The sequence below is a fragment of the Octopus sinensis genome, linkage group LG3 (genome assembly GCF_006345805.1).
Source record: "Octopus sinensis linkage group LG3, ASM634580v1, whole genome shotgun sequence".
Classification (NCBI taxonomy): domain Eukaryota; kingdom Metazoa; phylum Mollusca; class Cephalopoda; order Octopoda; family Octopodidae; genus Octopus; species Octopus sinensis.
The window spans coordinates 74,381,351-74,402,476 of NC_042999.1; the positions used below are offsets into that span (position 1 = coordinate 74,381,351).

A 21,126-nucleotide genomic window follows, 5' to 3' on the forward strand; every position below is an offset into this window, starting at 1 on the left:
GCATATCCCAGAGTATGGTTGCTTTCTCGTTTTCTGTGACCTTTTCTGGTGTGTGCCTATACCATCTTTTTTCTGTTGTTATTCCATAATGTTGGCATAGCTTCCAGTGTATGTAGGTTCCAACCCTGTCATGTCTGTGAATATATTCCTTCTTAGCCAGGACTGGGCAGCCAGAGATAATATGATTTATTGTTTCTTGTCCATCTCCACATATTCTGCAGTTACTTGTTATATTTCTTTTCATTACATGTTTTTGGTAATTTCTGGTGGGGAGGCTTTGGTCTTGTGCTGCAATTAAAAATCCCACGGTCTCTGCTTTGAGTCCTGAGCTTCTCAACCATTGCTGGGATTTTTCTATTTCTTTTGCGTTTAGTTTAGTCCAGTATTTACCATGAAGGGGCTTTTCTTGCCATCGTTTTATCATGGCTCGTTGCTGTTCTATTTTTAGTTTGGATTTCATTTGTTTTATAGCTTTTGTTGTTTCTTCATCTTCTTCTTCTTCTTCATATTTATTAGGTGGTATAATTTCTTGTTTGTATTTGTCAGCTTCCTTAAATACTGAGAACAGTTTTTTGTTTTGCTCGTGTTTTGCCGCTATTTGTATCAGTTTTCCTTCCTTCTGAAGTAAATATTTTTGCAGTCTTATGGTGGTTATTTTATAGTAGTTTTCCAGCTGTATAAGGCCTCTACCACCTTCTATACGTTGTATATATAGTCTTTCTATGTCAGATTTTGGGTGATGCATCCTAGATCCTGTCGTTATTTTTCTTGTTTTCCTATCTATTTTGGTCAGTTCATTTAGTGTCCAGTTAAGGATATTGTAGCTGTAACTTATAACTGGGACAGCTAAAGTGTTAATACCTATTATCTTGTTTTTAGCATTGAGCTCTGTTTTTAGTATTGATCTAACTCGTCTATAATATTCTTTTTTTATTTTCTCTTTCATTTGTGTGTGTTGTGTCTTATCTAGTTCATGGATTATTATTATTATTATTATTATTATTATTATTATATTATTATTATTATTATTGAACAAATTGCTTTGACATTTTCTCTTTCTTTAGATTCTGAGTTTCATTTTTGCCAAGGTTGCGTTTCCCTTTCACCCTTTTCAGGTCCATAAAATGAGTACCATTTAAATACTGGGATGGATGTAATCAACTGGCCTATCCTCCTAAATTTCAGGCCTTGTCGCCTTATTATCATTATCTATACTGGCATTTGTTTCTCTACTGAAATATGTATGTGAATGCCAAGCATTGCCAAACATTTAGTCTATCATTTTTGTATGGGTTTTCTCTTTTTCAGCTATCTTCCTACTTCTCCATTTTCTTTCTCTTTCTTTTTTTCTTTTTTATATTTAAAAAAAGGTTCTTTATATATATATATATATATATAATATATATATATATATATATATATATATATATATATATATATTTGGGGTTTTTTTCCATAATAATTTTTCCATGCTTTACAAGACGGGTTAGTTTATTTGTTGAATCAGTTGAATATACTAATCAATGCATCTCTTGTTGCAACCAATCCATTGTGAAATGTTTTTTTGTTTAGTCATTCATATTGAAGTAAATGGTTATAGACAAACTGGAACTAATGATTTTGCTAAGATCAACAGTGCAGCCTTTTCTTTCATTTCATATGTATAAGACTTCAATCAAATATTTTACTATCTTATTTCAAGAAACATGTTTTCTACCTTCATAAAATCTACTTTGCACTGGATGCTTTTATAGTCAGTGGAAAGGTAAAATGGTAGAGTGCCAGGTCAAGTGACTTAGTTTCATCCTTTCACAATCAGAAACTGAAAATGAACAATGGATCCACAAGTTCCTTGTTAGTTAGAAAATTATTAACTTATTGTTACTATGTATTTTGGATTTATTATTAGATTAGTCACTATTTTGACAACTTTATTTTAAACCACATACCAATATTAATGTATTTTGCTTATTTTCTTTATTTTATAGACACAGACCGATACTTATACATTTATTCAAACACAAATACTGAAAATGCAAAAGTTTCCATACAGTCACCTCAAGCAGATGTGAAGGAAAATTCTAGTGTCACCTTCAAATACCGAATGAGAAGAAATATGAAAGAATTTGCACTCTTTACTAATGACTCAAATTCAAGGGGGGAATTGTTGTGGTCTTCAAATTTCAATGATATTCCTGAATTCATTACTGCTTGTGTGGATTTTCCAAATTCAACAACATTCGGGCTGAATTTTCAGGGTACAGTAAATGCTAATTCATATCGGGACGGATATATATACTTGGATGAAATTGAAGTCCATAATGAAACATGTAAATGTAAGATTCAAAATATTTTCATTTTAAATTCAAATTCTTCTTGATTTCATTCAAATTACGAGAGGTGTCAAAAAGTTCCCGGGATTTGTTCTGTAGTGCGCCAACAGATGGCGGCATAAAGTTGCATGCACAGTGAGAGCTAGCAGTGATCATCATGATGCAGTGTGTCGTTTGTTTCTCAGATTGTGAAACCTGCTGTGTTTACTTCGCAAGTTGTGAAATTTGTGTTTTTGTGATCCTGTCATCTGCAACGTTTGTCATGGACAGGAAGTTGGAACAAAGGCCAACAGGAAATATTGCGTTGAACTTGATAAGTCTGCTACAGAAACATTGAGCATGCTTTGGTAAGCTTATGGAGATGAGGCAATGGGTTGTATGCAACGTTTCAAGTAGCACAGGCACACAACAGAGCCACAGCTCAATGAAGAGCATGTTCCTCATTTTTATCTTTTTTTTTTTGACATCTGTAGCATTGTGCATCTGGAATTTATTCCCCAAGGGCCAGACTGCCAATCAAGAGTTCTACTGCGATGTTTTAGATCATTCAAGGGAGGGCTTTCGGTGAAAGTGACTAGATGTGTGGAATGTGAAGAATTAGATTCTTCACTACAACAATGCATCTGATCACCTAGCTCTCCTCATTCATGAGTTTTTTGCCAAAAGCAAAATGGTATCACTTCTGTACCTGCCCTATTCACTAGATTTAGCACCTGCAGACTTCCATATCTTCCCCAAGATGAAAATGCAGTTCAAAAGATGTCGTTTGAACACCATTGTCAAGATGCAAAGCAAATTGCAGAAGGTACCTGACTCACTTACTGAAAACGACTTCCAGGTCAGATTCCAAAAGTGGTAGGAATGCTGGGACTGGTGTATTGCTGTGCAAGATGACTTTTTTGAAGGAGATGATGTTAAAACTTAAGTGAATATTTTTTATTAAATATTTCTAGTCCAGAAACTTTTTGATATCATCTCATACTTTTTCTTATATTTTTGAATCCAGTTTTCCATACTTGCATTGTTAAGATTGTTTTTTTTTGCAGCAATAACTTTTATAGTTCTGGATTTCCATCTTAGTTTGAAAACAGAATGGTATCTGTTGTCAGGCAAACTGAGACAATCAGGGTCATGACACAATAGCTGAAGGGAGGTTTAATTTTTTGTAACCACACGATCAGTCAGCTAATAGATTAACATGATAATTATTGTGGCTTGTAAATCATCTGTTATATATTAAACAATACTGATTTGTATAGATTTACAATATGATCTCTGAGCTTTTTTATTATCAATATATTGGCAGAAAGTAAATTGATTTAATATTGCAATCACATTGCAATTTCATAAATTCAAAAAAATATTTTCAATGAGAGCTCTTACCTCTGCTGGTGACAAAAGGCCTCTCACTCAGAGTAAAAGGCAGACTGTATGATGCATGTGTACAAACAGCCATGCTACATGGCAGTGAAACATGGGCCGTGACTGCTGAGGATATGCGTAAGCTCGCAAGAAATGAAGCCAGTATACTCCGATGGATGTGTAATGTCAGTGTTCATACTCGACAGAGTGTAAGTACCTTGAGAGAAAAGTTGGACCTAAGAAGCATCAGTTGTGGTGTGCAAGAGAGACGTTTGCGCTGGTATGGTCATGTGGCAAGAATGGATGAAGATAGTTGTGTGAAAAAGTGCCACACCCTAGCGGTTGAGGGATCCTGTGGAAGAGGTAGACCCAGGAAAACCTGGGACGAGGTGGTGAAGCATGACCTTCGAACTTTAGGTCTCACTAGAGACCAAGACCTATGGAAGTATGCTGTGCATGAAAAGACCCAGCAGGACAAGTGAGACCATAACCCGTGGCCTCTACCTAGGATGTAGCCGGTCCATTTATGCATACCTTTCCTTCTTGGGACACAAAACTCTACTTGTGAAGACCTGTTGAGGCAAGTGAGAATCAGAATCAAAATCAAAATCGAAATCGATCAACATCAATGGAAATTGTAGCTGTGATACCAGTGCTGGTGGCACGTAAGAGAACCATCTGAACGTGGCCGTTGCCAGCGCTGCCCGACGGCCTCTGTGCCGGTGGCACGTAAAAAGTACCATCCGATCGTGGCCGTTTGCCAGCCTCGTCTGGCACCTGTGTTGGTGGCATGTAAAAAGCACCCACTATACTCACGGAGTGGTTAGTGTTAGGAAGGGCATCCTCCCGAAGAAACATTGCCAGATCAGACTGGGCCTGGTGCAGTCTTCTGGCTTCCCAGACCCCAGTTGAACCATCCAACCCATGCTAGCATGGAAAGCGGACGCTAAACGATGATGGTGATGATGATGATGAACTTGGTTTTCAGTAGACAAAATATAATTTTGTACATAAAAGTCTATTTAATGTCTACTGAAATTATCCTCACAAAGTCTTTAACCTGGTTTTTTATTAGTAAACAATGTTATGGTCAAATTATTACTTAACAAGTGAGGAAGGAAGTTTACATATTCATTCAACCTGATCAGTGTCACAAAAAATCTTCACTAAATTCTACAAAGGTTATTCAATTGTCATTTTATTCATTTTGACTCGGAAATGGTTTTATATAAATATTTTAAAATTAATACTTTCATTGCCAATCTACCTGTTGTCAGATGGTCAAATAATTTTCTTGACCTTTCTCAAATGAGAAAATTCTCATGCGTATTAAATTGTAAAAATATGCTACTTATACATCTAGTGATCAAATAGATTTTATAAAGGTTCCAGTATCTCCACCTCAATTTTGAGATGCCTTTTCTCTTCAAAAGCACAAATTTTTCTCTTGATGCGAGAAATTCTAACAATAGAATGATTATCCTCTCATTGGTCAATGTCTGTTTCTTTTCACTAGCTATGTCTAGAGAAAGGAGCTGTGCCCATGGACTTCATATGCCTTTCAAGACCATTAAAAAGGATATCATTAATGTTCCACACAAGCAGGTCAACACTTTAAAAATATATGTGGAAGGAGGGAACTCTAGAGGCCAACATTCTGGAGAAGTAGGCTTCTGTGCAGTGGTTAGTAGGGTTTGGGTAGAGTTGGAGTCAACATGAGTGGTGAGGAGAGATGAGAAAGTTGAAAGTGTTAAAATGGAAATGACATAAGACATGCTTACTGTGTGGTGCAGAGGTGGTTGAAGTAACACTAGAAGAGACAGAGATCTTATCTATGTGTAACTATGAAAATCAATTAAGCTGACTTCTATCAAATGGTTGCTTAGTCATCATTGTTATGGTGGTTTCTCGTTGATGTGTGTTGTATTGTTGAAGACCATATCTTGTGGTCTAGCTGGCTGTGTGTGTAAAGAAATAGAGCAACTCACAAACTTTTAACTTTTAACATATTCATTGCTTTGGCTGTTTACAAAAGAAAGATGCTGATAATATAACCGCCAACTTGGTGGAGAATAGAATACTGTGTCTGTAGAAGGCTAGCTGTGGTACATTGTGTATAAGTGTTCAAAATCATTTCTAGCTTAAGGTGGTTTGGCCTTAATGATCTGCCTTCTGTAAGTACCAAAGGTGTTTTGGATAAATGTCCATGGCTGTTTGGCCAAGTTGGGTGCCAAACAGCTCTTTACAGGGTGAAAAAGGGACAGATTTTATATCATCTGAAGAACTTTATCACACCACAGCTTCATGATGACTGGTCAATTTATTGACCAATTGAGTGACATTGTGGTGGCTTACTCATGATCCCTAACTGGATATGTTACAGCTGGGGTTCAAATTCCTATGCTTTCTTAGGACGCAGTCAATATTGTTCAAGAAATGGACTTGGTTAACTGAGAGGTAAGTGCTTTGGTTATGAAAAACTGGCAATAACTGACAATATATGAGCCACTAATTCTTGAACTTCATGACTGTTTTTCAGTACTCTGCCTTCTATTCACTAATATAACATGCAAATTTAGCTTAAACAAATTGCAGCTTGCATAAACAACCATGAAGCAGGTTATTAAATAACAATAAAATTCCATGTTAAGTAATTTCATTATAATTATTTTACATGCCTTACTCAGAAAAATTAATTACTGAACCTTGTATCAGTTTTGACAAATGAGAATTCCATTTGTCTGATTAATTAAGCTTCCTCCTCATTGTCTTTTAGAGTAAATTGTTGAACATTCTTTAAACCAGGGATGCACAACCTTTTTTGTCCAAAGAGCCAAATTGTGAATTGAATCATTCAAGGAGGGCTGGGATCAAATAAAGCTGAAGAAAATATTAAAATGTTTCAGTTCTGATATATACATAATCGTGTACCAAAATATGCATGTAGAAAATCAGTGTTACATACGGAGAAATATATTTATATACACATCTATTCTGAATATAGCTCAAGTATAATAACATACCTTGCATATGAAGAGACACATTGATGCAATGCAGGCACAAACTTCTTGTAAGCCAGGCAGTGAGTTACTGGAAACTAAAATTTAGGCAACAAGCGTCCTAAAATTGTTTAAAACATGTACTAATAAGTTCAGATCTTGTATTCCACAAAAAGGAGTGTGTTTTGATGGATATGGCAATTTATTCAATAAAGACATGAAGGAAACTAATGTAAAGAAACATAATAATAAAAGTTAATAAATAAATACTTTTATATGTGTTTTCAGTATGTGGTTCTGGTAGAAGCATTTCATTATGTTAATTTTCAGCCACCTATTAAAATAAGAAAGTCTTTGCAAAATGGTTTTATGGGCCACACAAAATGCCTTTACAGGATGCACAAAATGCTTTTGTAGACTACACAAGCTGCCTTAAACTCTAATACCTTTAACACAATCTTCCAGCAGATTCTGTATAGTAATGTCTGATAAGATTGCATCCTAGGATTAGTACAATGATCCATTAGAGAGCCTACCACATATGTTTCCATCTACCAGTTTCATTCAGAATGGTTGAATCAATCCAAAGATTTGAAGCAGAAACTTTCTCTACATGCCAAGAAAGTAGAATAGAATCTAAAATCTTTTGTTAGAGAAGTGAACTACTTAGTCATTCAGCTATGCACTCTCATACTTAAGCATATATCAATTTTGTCCAAACCAAGAGTCCATAGTTTCAATTTTATCATCAGATCATTGAATTTTCAAATATTCTACTAAAAGAGTTTTTAGGAATATATTTATTCTAATACTAAGTAATCCTAGTTAATCTTTTATATCATCTACCAAACTTCTAAAAATATTTTAAATGGTTGAAAATTACAGAAGATAGAAAGCTTATATAGTATAATGCATGAGTTATTTTTTAATAATATGAATGCATAATTTTAAACAAAGAATAATGATAAGTAACATGATGTTGAAGAATAAAAAAATCCATTCAATATTTTGTCTTTGATAAATTCTAAACGTGAAATAAAATCTTTAAAATGAAATTTCAGTTGTACACAATATCAAAAACTATCATGCAAAGTACCATAAATATAAAGTATAATAAGGGCAGGGAATGACATTCATATTAACCAATAGATTCTTGAGACCTTTTGAAGTTCTTTACAATTTACAAGTTTTATATTTAATATGGTTGATTCTTTTTTAATATGCAAATATATATTTTTATTTACAGTCATATCAAAAGCTGTAATGAGGGTTAAGGTCTTCAAGGAAAATGTAATACTATCAATTTAATATTTTTATTTCTTGATTTGAACTTATTAAGCTCAAAATATTGAATAAATTTACCATTGTTATTGCACATTCTTACACTTTTCATTCAAGTAAACTATTTGATGATTTAAATAAACTATATGATTTTACATTTTGTCTTGTCCTTTGTATATTTACAAATGTTATTGATCATGTGTTTCAACAGTGGGTCTTACATACCATTTTTGCAAATTCAAAGAAGTACATCTGTGTAATTTCCATGTTGAATGTCCAAAGAATACCAGATATAACTGGAGCCAAGGATCTTCTTCAGATTACCGTGTTATTCCACGTCAACATGGCAACCGATATGGCAGATGTAAGTCAGATATTATAATGCATTATCATATATTCTGTAAACCATTATAAAATAGTTATTATTAAGGTTAAGATACCTCCAGTAAAATTTCCTCTTTAAAAAATCCATTATATTTTGACATTTTACTAAATTTGAGATATTTATAGTGCTTCTCCTACTCCTCCAACTGCTGCTGCAACTACTACTACTACTACTTACAGTTGCTACTACAACAGCAGAAACAGTAGTAGTAGTAGTAGTAGTAGTAGTAGTAGTAGTGAATGCATTCAGGACACATGGCCTAGTGGTTAGGGTGTTGCATTCATGATCATGAGATCATAGTTTCAGTTCCTAGACTGGATGGTGCATTGTATTCTTGAGCAAAACACTTCATCTCACGTTGCTCTGTGAACACTTCGACACCAGACATGTGGTACATAGTGAACCTTTTCAGCAAATGTCGATTGAATGGAGGGAGTGAGCTTATGTACAGCACAAGCATTTGATTACTATAAACAAATCATTTGTGCAGAACATTCAGCAAAAACTGAACACATATACATCATCTTCCACAGGAGAGTCCATCATACGTTAACATTCACAATCAAAATAAGAGAAGGAAATAATGCTGTCATTTGTTCTTATAGTGTTCCTTATCAACTACTTTTTTGGCAATAAAAGAAACTAGTAATGAACATGTCATTGTTTTGTCCTTTAATTCCCATTTTCTTGCTTTTCTTTCAGACTATTACATGTATGCTGATTCTATAAATGGCAAACCTGGAGACGCGACACATCTTTCTTTTCCAAATGTTAAACCTCCTGCCGGATATAGTTTATACTTTGATTATTATCTCCAGCAAGGAGCTGGCAAACTTCAGGTATGGTTAAACAGTTTTTCTCTTCAAACGATAAGCATATTCACAGAGAAATATATTTATGAAAACAAATGGATGATTGATGATGTACAACAATCAGTTATAAAATCAACAGTACTTGTACAATGACTAGCAATGTCTTATGTCTATGATAGAAATAATCAACCTTGATGATAGAGAGTTTCAAGAACTTTAGGGCTCTCATTAATGAAACACTGGAGTATTTTTCTCTATGCAATGGATCTTTGGAATGTATCATAGTTTCATGCAATATAACTTAGTTTCACTAATTCTTAATTAAAACTACAGTTTAAATTCAATATAAATAATAATGACTTTGCTCTGAATCTAATTACCAAATTATTTTCCCAGTGTTTTCTAAGGCACCACAAAGGAACTTAAATCCAGTATTTCAAACTATCAGAACACTTATCAATTTTACAATGCTCCAGCTACTGACAGACATAAACTTTATTTTCTTGACTTATCCTTTACAAGAATTAAATGCTTTTGTCACATGTCACAAACATAAATGAGTATTCCAATGAGGATATGAACTGTGTACTAGAATATGTTGAACAATCTGTATATAAGAGATATGATATAACACCAAAGAACTTATAAATTTATTAAATCAGTATAGGAATGTATTTCTAGCCTTTCTCTGAATCAATTTTGGGGACTGGGATGTATTATTTATGTAATATTATTTTTGATTTATTGCCAAATCTACAGAGAACCTTCAAAGTAAACATAGCAAAGATTAAGGTGACAGCAAGTAGAAAATAAGAAAGGGCCAAATCAAATGACAGTGAATTGGCCATGCTCAGTATACAGAAATGAAGTGGGTAATAATTCTATATGGCGTACCTTGTGTAAACTATGGACACACAAACTATATAGTGAGATATCAAGTACGCTCACAGAGAAAGTAGACTTCATAAGTCCACAGAGACACAAAAACTGGATTTTCTTAAATACCTTGAAGGCTCTCTAGCAGTAATAGGTAACTTCTGTTAATCTAGGTGACCTAATTAGCTGCAAAGGTTGGTGACCTGAAAATGTAATTGAACAAGTTGGAGAAAGTTTAGGGAACAATTACTTCTGCTGGTAAAAAACAAAAGTGGGTGATGAAGGGCAATGGAATCTTTTACATGTTTCAAAATACCAGGCAACTTTACTACTGTTAATGCCATGATGAAATGCATACTGAACACACTGTGATGTAGTTGATGAATAACTAATAAGTAGAGGTAACATAGGAACAAGAAGTCCCTTTAGTGTTGTTATTTTGAGAAGTTTGTGACCTCTTCAGTGCCAGTGCCATGATAAAATGCATTCAGAACACTCTGTAAAGTATTCGGTGTTATGAAGAGCATCCAATGGCAGAAAGTATTTGAAAACATCCAAGGACATTGTAGTACCTTCTAAGAAGTCAAGCCATGATGGCCCATCCAAACCATTTCAGCATTGAAATGGATAAAAAAATATGAAAATGATACTGATATATGTGTGTGTGTGTGTGTGTGTAAATACACACGCACACACATATCAACATCACCATTATCATCATTGCTTAGTGTCCATATTCTATTATACTGCCAAGAGTTGAATGATTTGATAGGATGTGACAGGTCAAAGGACTTGTCCAGCTCCAGTGTCTGTTTTGGCAGTGTTTCTATGGCTGAATGCTCTTCCTAATGCCAACCACAGTACAGAGTATACTGGGTGCTTTACATGTCAATGGTACTATTGACGTCAACAAGTAGCTTGCAAGGCAAGACCCTTGATTAATGGAGTGAGATATAGTATTGAGAGAAGTTTTTTATGTCAGGTGTATGAGAAGGATGTTGGTTATGCCAGGCAAGAGTATAATAGAAGGATAAGGAGAAATACCTTTGTAAAGAAGAGATAAATGGCTATCCCAGCCAGAAAAGGAAAGATGTTGAGGATCAAGCATCAAGGTACAGAAGGGTAAATATTGGATCACAATTCTGTTGTGGTGGGCAGGTATTCTTGAGGACAGCAAGGCACCATGTATCTTGGTCCTCTGCCAGCACCTTCATAAGGTTCAGCATTCAGTATTTCATCCCATCTCTTTCTGTGTCTCCCTCTTCCACAACTTTCTTCCACTTTAAGTGATCAGCACTTCTTTATGCAACCCCTCCTCATTCATCTGTATCACTTGCCCAAACCGGTACAGTCCCCTCTCCTGCACACTGATTATCATTCCTTTTATAATCAACATAAAATCTGTCCTTCACTTAGAGAGAGAGAAATTTGGCTGTCAACAGAGGTAAAAGCTCTCTGATCTTTCTTCACCCTATTCTTATTCTGCCATTACACTCTGTGCAACTTCCACCACTGCTAATTGGGTGACCTAGGTGGCAAACATTATCTATAACTTCCAGAGAGCCACTGAGACATTTAAAGAAATCAGTTTCCCATGTAGCTGTGGTATCTATGGCTCCTGTACATCTTCTGCATACAAACACTACTTTTTCTGTTAACCTTCCCACTATTCCACTGCACCTGTTGTGTCAATCGTTTGCACTGAATGGAAATTCTGCCTACACCCTTCCTTCATATCAAGCTGGACCATTTACCAGAAGGGTGAAGGGTAATGTCCTATTTCTTGCTTACTAAGACCTTGGTTTTTACTAAGTTTACTTTAAGGTCCTTTGAGTCCAGATTCTGTTTCCACACTGGGAATATCTTTTCTAATCCTGTTACAAATTTTGTTATGAGGGCAAGATCATCAGCATATAGTAGTCCTCATGGGCCTCCAGTCTTGAATTCCTCTGTTATGGCCTGGAGGACAATGATGAATAGGAGGGGCTGAGGACTGACCCTTAGCAGACACCTACCTGTACATTAAATTCATTAGTGTACCTATGGCTAACTCTTACCTTACTAACAGCACCCCTGTACATGTTCTGTACTGCTTTCACAAGCCATTCATCTATCCCTAGTTTTCTTGGAGACCATCGTATCACAGAGCAAGTTACTCCATTGAAGGCTTTCTGTAGATCAACAAATACGAAGTATAACAGCCTGTCTTAGCTGAATACTTCTCTTGCAGCTACCTGACTATGAAAATAGCATCCATGGTGTTTCTTCCTGGGACAAAGCCAAACTGCATTTCATCAAGTCTAATTCTGTTTCTAATTAATTGGGCTATAACTCTCTCTGCAACTTCCATCACTTGGTCCAGCAATTTGATGCTTCTATAATAACTTCTATCTAAGGCATCTCTATTGCCTTTTTAGCAGCTAACTATAATGCTATTGCACCAGGCATTAAGGATACACCTTCCTGAATAACCTACTTAACTATACAGGTGATGAGGCTGTATCCAACAGATACCTTAAGCATTTCATATGTGACTCCTGATTGATCAGGAGCATTCCTTGTCTTCATATCTTTAATTGCCTTATCTATCATGCTGCTGTTAACTAGGATAGCTAGTTCCTATGATGGGTTCATATGTGGAAGACTCCCTTTCTCCCATTCATTCTCTACATTTAATAGTCTTTCATAGTAGCTATTCCATGCTACTTTCTTTTCAACATCACTAAGAGCAAGTGCACCAATATCTGTCTGTATACACTTCTCTCCCACAACATCTTAATTCTCTCTACAAAGCAAAGATTGAAGATGAATTATTAATGATTTATTTAGCTTACACATGTTTTGTATAGCCTGGTACAATGCAACCACTACACATTGTAGGTTTCAAAATGTGGCTGCTTCATACCACTTTGTCATGTGGGAAGGAGTGTAGCATTTTCACTACAACTTCCCTCCTTTTAGATTTTTTTTTCTTGGGGAAGCAAGTAATTTTATTTTACTTTATTCATCCCACCTCCCTTTTTAACATTTTTTTCCAACTTAATATTTTTTATTTTTGATGTCTATTTATAGCAACTCTGTGTTCTTCCTTTTTCTTCCACTTATACATGTGGGTTCCATCACTTTTAACAGTGTTGGTACCGGAAATGTGTCATACAGCCATTTCATAAGTTCTTCCAATCTGTCTGGTTCATTTTCTATGAATCTCTTCTTCAATTGGTTTCTGTGTCTTTTTTCAATACCTTTTTTGCTTTTAATTCTGCATATCATTTTTCCTATGTACTTCATAATGTTTCCTCCTTCCCAATATTGTTTTCCATTTTCATACAACCTCATATACACCTTATTACCATTTTTACAAAAATTTTGGATCGTCTTTGCTGTTCCTTTTTCTTTCCTCACCAGGTAACAATTTATCAAAAACTGATTTCACCTTCCTTGTGAACATCAGTTCAGCTGGTGAACTTCCTGCTTGTGTATTGGGGTTCTGTGTCATCCAGTAAACCTTTAGAAATTGCTGCAGAGTGACTTCATCTGTAGCTTCCTTGTTTGCTTTTCTCAAAGCTCTTTCAAAAATGTCCACAAAACTCTCTGCCTGTCCATTTGATCTGGGATGATAAGATGCCATCGTTTTATGATCTACCGTGAACATTTTTCAGAATTTTAAAAATTCACTGGACACAAATTGTGTTCAGTTATCCGATACAATCATGTCTGGGATGCCAAATCTTGGAAATAGTTCATACAAAACATTTATTACAATTGAGGCAGTTGATCTTTTGCATTTAACAATTTTGTAAAACTGCCGACTTCTAAATAGTAATAACCATTTAACAGACCCGCAAAATTGATATGAAGTCTTGACCATGAACTTTTTACTCTAGCTAAGGCACCCATGTTTTAGGAGGCAATTTCACTACCAGAACATATTCTCTGCAGCCTTTTACTACGTTTTCAACTTTCTTGTCCATCTTCAGTCAATACACATAAATGTGCATAAGCACGTTCATCCTTACGATCCCCAGATATCCAATATGGAATTCTTTCAACATTCTTCTTTGTAGAATTTCAGGTTTCACTACCCATTGGCCATACATCAGTATGCCATTGCATGTTGAATATATGTTTACATCTTGTTATTTTTTCTTACTGAACCTTTTTTTGCTTTCTTTTGCTGACCACAGAATTTTTTTGTTTCATTAATGAACTCGTCTTTTGATGCATGTCACTTTATCTCCTCCAGAGTTATTGGTAACTCTCGTGCAATGTTTCACATTATTTGTTTAATTTTCCCTTCAGCTTTTAGGGCTGCTATTAATATGTCCTCGAATGATTCACTATTTCTGGATATTAACCTGGATAAGCTATCAGCATGTCCTAGCTTTTTTTGAAGGTAAATATTCCATTGTGTAGTCGTAGTTTAGTAGTATGGTGCTTCATCATTGCAACCTGTTTGCTTTATGCACTGGGATTCCTTTCTTGAATTCGTAAATTATTAGCAATGGGTGATGGTCTCTTTGTAGTCTAAACCGTCTACCATGTATAAACCTGTGGAACTTTTTTATGCCAAATATAATAATGAATAATAAATAAATAAATAAATTTATCAATCCAATTTACATCGAATAATGTTTTATCAATTACATAAAGTAAAGATTACAACAAATTTTTTTTCCAAAAATTGCACAAAAAATCGGATTAAGCCCTTTGGTAGTTTGGTTGATTTGGGCAAGTTGGTAGGAGGTCAAAAATAAAAAAATAAATAGGTCAATAATCATAAAAGAAGAAACATCCTTTGCATGTGTAGGCTTGAAAGAAATGAAGCCACTATGCTTTGCTGGATGTGCAATGTCAGTGTGAATGTTTGACACGTTGTAAGCATCTTGAGAGAAAAATTAGGCATAAGAAGCATAAGTTGAGATGTGCAAGTGAGATGACTGCGCTGGTATGGTTATGTTATGCAGATGGACGAGGACAGTTGTGTAAAGAAGAGCTGATCTCTAACTGTGGAGGGAACCTGTGGTAGAGGTAGACTCAGGAAGACATGGGACAGGGTGGTGAAGCATGATCTTCGAACTTTGAGCCTCACAGAGGCAACGACTTGCGACCAAGATCTTTGGCGATACACTGTGTTTGAGAAGACCTATCAAGCCAAGTGAAATCGTAGTCGTGACTGATGCTGGTGTCACGTAATGGGCACCCATGCAGGTGGCACGTAAAGAGCACCTTTCAAACGTTAGGCCTCACGGAAGCAAAGTTTCTGAGTTCCTTTTGAGCATTGAGGCTCACGGAGGCAAAAAATGGATGCGTTCCTTATGAATGTTGGGCCTCTCGGCATTACATCGTGCTTGAGAAGAAGAGCCATCAAGCAGAGCAAAAGCACAGTCATGGGAGATACCGTTGTCTCACAAATGGCACCTATACCAGTTGAATGTAAAAGCACCCATTACACTCTCAGAATGGTTGACATTAGGAAGGGAATCCAACCGCAGAAACCAGGCCAAATCAGAATGGAGTCTGGTACAGCCTTCCAGCTTGCTAGCCCTGGTCAAACCATCCAACCCATGCCAGCATGGACAACAGACATTAAATGATGATGATGATCGCCAATGCCTCTTTTTCAATTTGGCTATAATTTTTTCCACTGGCAATAGCGTCCTTGGTGCATGAGCTATGGCCTTTTGGTTGTCATTTCACATTTGTGTAGGAGTACGGCACCTACTCCGTACTCACTAGCATCTGTTGCCAGTATCGTTTCCAACTTCTGATCGAAGTATGTAAGTGACAAATCTGAAGTTAACATGCTTTTTAGCTCTTCAAATGCTTTCTGGCATTTTTCTGACCAAAACCATTTCGCATCCTTTTTTAACAGCTCGTTTAGTGAGCCCTTGTGTTGTGTATCTTCGGGATATATACTTGGTAGTAGTTTATCAAGCCTGAAAATGCTTGTAACAATTTGACGTTCATTGGGGGAGACTTATTCTGTATTGCCGTTGCTCCTGGTGGGTCAGGCTTTCATCCCCTTTCATCAATTATTTGACCCAAATATTTCATATTTTTCCATCATAAGTTCACACTTTTTGTCTGTTAGTCTAAACCTGTATTTATTTATTTTTCCGAATACTTTTTAATATACTCAAAGTGTTGCTCGACTGACTCGCTCTTTGTCAAAATATCATCGAGATAAGCGATAGCGAAGTCGCAATCATTTAACATTGCGTCCACTTGTTAGAATATAGCAGGTGCCACTTTTACTTCAAAAGGAAGCCGCTTGAATTTATACAATCCACGATGTATGTTGATTGTTAAAAGGTGTGCACAATCCTCCTCTATATGTATCTGTAGAAAAGTCTCCTACTGGTCTAGCTTCAAGAAAATTTTTCCTCCATTTAGTTTTGAGAACACTTCTGGGCTTGTCAATGAATAGTTGTGTTCGAGTAAACAGTCATTTAATTCAGTTGTAAAGTTCGCATACACTCTTAGTTTAATTTTTAGTTTTCTTTACATAAACCGTTAGAGCTGCCCAGTCTGAATGGTCGACTTTTTCAATTATAACTAGACTTTCTAGTTTTTCTAGCTCTTTATTGACCTGGTCCAACGCGGCAAACAGCACGTTCCATGTGATCCTAAAAACAAGTATTGCCTTTTCTTTTACCGCGATCCTCACTTTTGTTTTAGTACAATAGCCTAATCCTTCAAAAAAATAAATTTAGAAACAATTTTAAATTTTTTTGGCCTCAGTTGTTCGACTTCATTCAAACATTTAACCGTGCCGACTACATTTTCACAGAGAACACTAATGGATGTATCCCACATTTTATATAATTCCATGCGTTCTGTGCCAAATAGGTTTAAATGATTGTCCTTTTCATTTCACCTCGGAAAGTTACATTGCAAATACATTCGCCAATAAAATATAATTTCTTTTCTGTAACACTATATGCTACTTCATTTGATATAAATAATTTCGGCTTATCGATTTTTTGCCATGTTTCTTCATTTATGATAGTGATGTCACTAACTGTGTCTAATTGCGTTTTGACACAAGTGGTTTCGATTCTCACCTTCATGAATTTTCTGTTCATTGTACAAACTTTTTTCTCTGATGACAAACTATTTATTTTTTCTTGCTTGGTCCAATTTTTCGTTATCTCAGTTCTGCAGCGTGGTCCTCCCACACGAAAACACTTCGCCTTTTTGAACGAACACTCTTTTCTCAGGTGCCTACCACCACATGCCATAAATTGGTTTATCTCCCGATGTATATCGTGTTTTTTGAGCAACCCGTTATACGTCTTCAAACTTTTCACACTCGTTTTATTTATAAACAATCTTTGCAGTGGATTTTTTGTGTCATGCCTTACTTTTAAAATCCTATTGCACTTTTCCAACAATTTCTGAAGAGTTATATCCTGGTTCATTTCCAGATTAGTGAGAATTTTCATTCTGACTTCTGCATCCTTTTTAGCAGTAAGTCCTTGAGCAAAAATCAGGCACTTGAGCAAGTCTGGAGTTAGTTTATCTTGTTTAAATCTCTTACATTCTCTGCTCTCTCTACCTGAACATATAGTAAAGTGTTCGTCATCACTTTTTTCGGTGTTTAAATACTTCTAGTATGTATTGAACAGCAATACTTTTTCACTAAATATCCTACATAAAATGTCGATTGTGTCCGTGAAATTTATGTCAGAAACGTTTTTAAGCAAAAATACAGTATTTCTCCTGCTTTACCGCCACCAGTTTCCTCAGAATTAGACGTTTTTAAGAAAAAATACAGTATTTCTTATGCTTTACCGCCACCAGTTTCCTCAGAATTGACGTTTTTAAGAAAAAATACAGTATTTCTCATGCTTTACCGCCACCAGTTTCCTCAGAATTGACGTTTTTCATTTCGCCTGTCCAGTCTTAACATTCTTTTATGAATATTTGTTCAAATCTTCGGTAATATGCCTCGAAAGTGATTCCTTCTTCTCAGTTATATTTAAATTCATTTATTGAATTTTCTACATGGTCTGATGAAAAGGTATTTTTCAGTTTTGTTACCGACTTCATTAGTTATAGCATTTGTTGTTGTTCTTGGTCTTTGAATTGTTGTTGTTGCTGTTTTTACAACTCAACTAAACCCTCTACATACAATAAAAATGTTTGTTACTCCTCTTGAAGTTTTAATATCTCCATGTGAACATTTTTTCATTGTTGTCCATGTAAATTGTTTTACTCATAAAAAAAATTCTTTTTTTCAACGTTGTTTGCGGGAATTGTTTATATCTTCGTCGACACTGTTATAATGTGGATCTTTGTCCGCTTGTAAACTGTTGTCGGTACAATAATATACTTTTCGCCACTATTATATTGTGGTGATATTTCGCATCTTATTATCTATGACATGTCTGTTGTGCTATTGTTGATAGCTCCGCAAGACAATGATTTGAGCGTCTATCTTAACAGTAACTCAAACTCGTATATATCATGTAACCGACACTGGCTCCAACTGAGAACTCATACGATAATTCTACTACTACTGACTTCCTACAACGACTGACTGTCTGAATTTTGTAGCGGCTGGTTCATCCCACTTTGTCACGTGGGATGGAGTGTACGATTTTTCCTACAACATAATCTATGTGATTACAACCAGGAGAATAAGGAGGCCAGAAATGGGGGCTAGTAAAGTTATAGAAATTCTCAGGCAACCACTTCTGACTCTTTCCAGAAGTATGGCAAGGAGCCAAATCTTGCTTCCAGACATATGGTCTTCTTGCAGCAACTGCCTCCAGCTAGAGTCTGACCACAGTTTCCAACAGCTTCAAACAGCTGTTCACTCTACAGCTGTCGAAATTGAGCATAAAGCACTATTCAAAGATGTGGAGTGGAATGACATCACCCACACTAGAGACACACCCAAAAACCATCACAGTTTGGGAGAAATTGGTTTCCATGATCTTCATCTCACATCATGCAGCCTTTACAGTGTTTACAAAGTATTGATCAGCAGGCATAATGTTGACATTTTAATATCTGGTGCAAATAATTATGATACTGGTAACCTTTTTCCAATAGTTAGATGGCTTCCTGTCCTCATGCCATCTAACTATTTCTCAACTACCTCTTTAATCGTCATGCTCTCCAATACTATTGATTGTTCACCAAAACATCAAGCTGTTATTGAAAAAAGGTGACATAAAAAATCATCAAAGTTAGCCTGAATGTTGCATATGAGGATGGGCAAAAAAATTCATAAGCTGACTATGAAGGATTAATGAAAGAGCTATGAAATATTGCATGCATTGTGTAAGAAAGACGACTGCACTGGTATGGTCATGTGATGCATATGGATGAGGATAGTTGTTTGAAGAAGTGTCACACCCTAACAGAGAAGGGAATTTTTTGGAAGAGGTAGACCCAGGAAGACATGGGATGAGGTAGTGAAGCATGACCTTCGAACGTTGGACTTCACAGAGGCAATGACAAGTGACCGAAACTTTTGGAGATATGCCATGCTTGAAAAGACATGGCAAGCTAAGTAAGATTGTAGTCGTGGCCGATGCCAGTGTTGCATAACTGGGCCATTTAAAACCACCCTTTTATCATTGGTCGATATGCCGTGCTTGTGAACACCTGTTGAACCGAGTGAAATTGTAGTCGTGGCCAATGCCAGTGCTGCCTGTAAAAAACACCATTAGAGCATGGCTGATGCCAGTTCCACCTGACGCTCTCGTGCCAGTGACACATAAAAAGCACCATTCGAGCATGGATGATGCCAGTGACACATAAAAAGCACCATTCGAGCATGGATGATGCCAGTGCCACCTGAATGACATCCGTGCCGGTGGAACATAAAAAGCACCATTCGAGCGTGGATGATGCCAAAGCTATCTAACTGGCTCCGGTGTCGATGGCACGTGAAAAGCACTCACTACACTCTCGGAGTGGTTAATGTTAGGAAAGACATCCAGCAGTAGAAACCATGCCAAATCATATTGGAACCTAGTGCAGCTCCCTGGCTTGCTAGTTCTTAGTTAAACCATCCAACTCATGCCTGTATGGAGAGCAAATATTAAACGACAACGATGATGATGTAATGTTTCTTTCCAACCAAACTGACACGTGACTTCTCAAAGACTTTAAAAGTAAGTAGTTATGACTTCTCTTGCAAATGAACATAATTCAACATTGTGGGGTTAACAAGTACCTGCAGAAAAAGTTTTTAACCCCCAACGACATTCATGCCGACATTGTTGATACATTAGGGGGTGACACTATAAGATCAGCAGTACAAAAGTGGGCAGCTAAATTTAGAAGAGGAAAGGGAGAGTCTTGAAGATGACCCAAGGTCTTGACGTCGTGCAAGTGCCATCACCGAGGAAAACATTGATTGTAATGGATGATAGGCAATTGACTATAGATCAAGTAGCCAATGCCATCAGCACATCCCATGAGAAAGTTGAGAATATTTTGCACGATGAACTCAGCATGACAGAGGTTTCTGATCAAAAGCACACCAACCTGATGACATCACGGGAAGATCTGACATTGTTTAAGGCAGATTCAAATAGTTTTCCTGGATGTTTCTTAATCCAGGATGAGTGTTGATGTCATCACTTTGAGCCAGAGACTAAGAGATGATTCAGGCAGTGTAAATACCCCTCATTTTCTCCAGCGAAGGCCAAGGATGTTTCATCTGCAGGGCAATTGAAGGCCTCAGTTTTGGGGATGCAAAATGGATTGTGTTTATTGAAAAGGGCTACACCAATATGCCGTGAGAGTTACAAAAGGCTATGAAAGCCAAACGCCCAAGAAAACTGACGAAAGGAGTTTTGTTTCATCAGGACAATGCTCCAGTACACAAGTCCTTGATTTTAATGACTGCAAAGCCTGACTGTGGTTTAAACTGGTGGATCAGCCTCCCTATTCTCCTGATTTGGCCCCATCTGATTATTGTCTGTTTTCAAACATGACAAAACATTTGGCTGCAAACCAGAGTCGCAGTGATAATGATGTTACATCTACTTTTGATGACATTTTTGACCAACAGGTTAAAAGCTTGTTCACCAATGGGATTCAAGCATTGCAGCAGT

At 36.3% G+C, this 21,126-nt stretch overlaps 1 protein-coding gene across 1 annotated transcript in view; it reads right to left on the minus strand.

The window, feature by feature from the left end:
* The window catches only part of LOC115209480, a 447,652-nt gene that overhangs the window by 308,379 nt on the left and 118,147 nt on the right, over positions 1-21,126 (minus strand). The window lies entirely within an intron of this gene.